We start from the raw sequence: 3,304 nt of genomic DNA, 5'->3' as shown, positions 1-3,304 counted from the left end.
TGTTAAACCAATGTTCCCTCCGCCACATTGCCCAATAGTTTATCGTAATGGCAGTTCTCACCTTCATGTATAGAGGCCGGTGTTCGTGTTGCTGTGTTGCTGTCCTGCACAGAGCTCCCACTGACTTCAAAGGAAATGACATAGAACAGAACCCCATGGTGTAAGGAGAAACAAGCAGCATCTGATCAGCATCGAGCCATATTTTTTTTTTCATTCTCTCTGTAGAAACGGCTAAATTTATATACCAAGTATCTCAAGGCCACCTTTCACTTCAGCAGTTAATGAATTGTCAGCTATTCAGAAGCTCAACTCTGAACTGCTTTCTGTGTAGAAGGGAAAGGGTGGGGGTTGTGTTATAGAGAAACCCACCCCACCCCCACATTTTTCTTGGTCTGTAAGACCCCTCGAAGAGGCCAAAGTGATTTGGGGCTAGCCTAGTAGTCCTACTGGTTCTGTGTTCTGTGTTACTTAAGGCTGGCCTTTAAGCAAACCCTTAGGAAGAGGAAAAGGAAAAAGAGAGGTGGGGGGGAGCGAGGAGGAAGGAGAGGGAAATTAAAAAGAAAGTGTAAGTGTATGCTTATTAAATGTCCAGCTAGAGGAGGATTTTTTTGTTTTGTTTTGTTGTTTTTAAAATACTGGGCATTCAACCCAGAGGTGGTGTACGATTGAGATACATCCTCAGATTTTTTATTTCAAGACAGGGTTTCACTAAGTTACCCAGGCTGGCCTGGAACTTGTGATCCTCCTGCCTCAGCCTCCTGAGCATCTGGGATTACAGGCGTGTGCCACAATGCTTGGTTTGTGGCCTTTTCAAATATAAGCAATAGCCTGGTGTGGTTGTGCACCTCTGTAATCCCTGTGATTCAGGCAGGAGGATCACAAATTCCAAGTCAGCCTCAGCAATTCAGTGAGTCCCTGAGCAACTCAGTGAGACCCTGTCTCAAAATAAAAAGTAAAAAGAATTGGAGATGTATATCAGTGGTAAAGCACCCCTGGGTTCAATCCCTAGTACAAAAAGAAAAAAAAAGTAATAAATTGAAAATAAATGCATTTTCAGAATAGCAACAAAATAGAACTGGGGGTGTAGGAGTGTAGCTCAATAGTAGATTAAGTGCTTAGCATGTGTGAGAGCCTGGGTTCAATCCCCAGCACACAGAAACTGCAACAAAACAAAGTACCAAAGGATATACTTAATAAATAATTCATGTGCAGACCCTAAATAAATAAAATGAGCTTTCCTGCCCTCCTGGCTACAAGGCAGCTTCATGGGGTCCAGGGCCTATATAAGGAGGGTATTTTAGCAAAGTGACAATTTAACCAGTGTCAGGAGATAAGCTAGACATGGAGATCAGCAAATTCGTAGACTATTGAAGATATTAACAGTCAAATTTCTCACTGTCGGAGAAGAAAGGTATAAATATGGATAGGAAGAGCTAGAATGGATTAGAATTGAACCTATCAGGGTGAATTTATGATTTTCTTTAGTTCGTTTGTTTGTTTTTTGTGGCACTGGGGATTGAACCCAGGACTTTGTGTAGGCAAGCACTCTATCAATTGAGCTATATCTCCAGCCTGAGTTTATGGTTTTCAATATTCAATATTCAAAGATAGAGGCTGAGGATATAGCTCAGTGGTAGAGCACATGTTTAGCATGCCCTAGACTCTGGGTTCTATATCCAGTATCCCCACTATACACACACACACACACACACACAAGTGTGTGTGTGTATTTATTTATTTATATAGAGACAAAATACAGAAGTAAATGCAAATATGTATATATATACACAAATGTGTGGAAATACATATTCTTGTACAAAAATATGAATATCTATATATCCTAGCTAATGGGTTAGCAACATTCCTAATAACAAATAAGCACCTTTATAGTTTAGATCTTGGTTTTAAATAACTACTCTTTCTTCCATAGAATAATGACATCTACACTTATATGAGAAAACTACACCTTTCATCAAATTCATGGTAATTAATCACCAGATTAATATATACAAATTCTTATTTGACACCTCTACTTTGTTGTCTCACAAGCATCTCAAACTCAGCTGAAATAGAATGTTTGACTTCCCTGTACCTCCTCAAGCTATTCCTCTCCATCATCTCTCTCTCCATAAATGTTAACATTATTCACTACTCAAGCAAAAGCCTATAAGTCTTCCCAGACCTTTCTCTCTCCCTTACTCTTCATAGCCAATTCATCAGTCAGTCCAAATTGTTCAAAATATAATTTGAATTTATTCTCCATCTTCACTTGAAACAATGCCATTTAAGTCATCGTTCTCCTCTCCTCAATTCCTGCAATATGCAATAGCATTCTAGCTGGTCCCTTCAATTTTGTTGTAAGCTTGCATTCCATTATCAACATAAGCAGAGTGAACTTTTTTTTTTTTTTTTTTTTTTTGGTACTGAGGATTGAACTCAGGGACACTATAACACTGAACTACATCCCTAGCCCTTTATTTTTTTATTTATTTTTTACTTTTATAGTTGTAGAAGTACATAATATTTTATTTATTTATTTTTATGTTTTGCTGAGAATCAAACCCTCACACATACTAGACAAGTGCTCTACCACTAAGCCACATCTCCAGCCCCTTCACAGTCCTTTTTATTTTGAGACATGGTATTGCTAAATTCCTTAGGGCCTCACTAAGTTACTCAGGCTGGCCTCAAACTTGAAATCCTCCTGCCTCATCCTCCCAAGTAGCTGGAATTACAGGCATGTGCCACCACCCCCGGCCAGGGTGAACACTTAAAATGTAATTGGAGCATGCCATTCTCCTCTTTAAAACCCTTCTAGAATTTCCAGCTACTTAGAACAGAACAAGGGCCTGGCTATGGTCAAAAAGACCCTGCATGATCTGAACACCAGCTTAAGGTCTCCAACTTCATACCATGTACTTAGCCTGTTAGTTGCAACTCTGTAGTCAAAGTGTCCTCTGCACTCAGTGTTCCTAGAACACACCAAACTCTTTCCTTTGCACTTGTTCTGCTTTCTACTTGGAATACTCTTCTTTCAACTTTTTATATGATTGACACCCTTTTATTCTTCAGTTCCTAGCTTCAATTGTCAATTCCTCAAAGGCAGAGTAACTTGGCCATCTTATTAAGCAGGACCTTCTATTATTCCCTATCAAAGGCAATGCAAAACCAATCCTAACACAAGCTAAAATTGTTTTATTTATTTGTTGATTTATTGTCTGTCTCTTGCACTAGAGTATAAAGTGTGTGAAGGAAATGATCTTGCCTTTCTTCTGTATCCCCATCACCTAGCACAGTGTCTGAC

Source organism: Marmota monax, unplaced genomic scaffold (genome assembly GCF_021218885.2).
Source record: "Marmota monax isolate L192 unplaced genomic scaffold, Marmota_monax_Labrador192_F-V1.1 WCK01_AAM20220418_F8-fsc00056, whole genome shotgun sequence".
NCBI lineage: Eukaryota > Metazoa > Chordata > Mammalia > Rodentia > Sciuridae > Marmota > Marmota monax.
The sequence above is the reverse complement of the archived record's forward strand: the minus strand, read 5'-3'. Positions refer to the sequence as shown.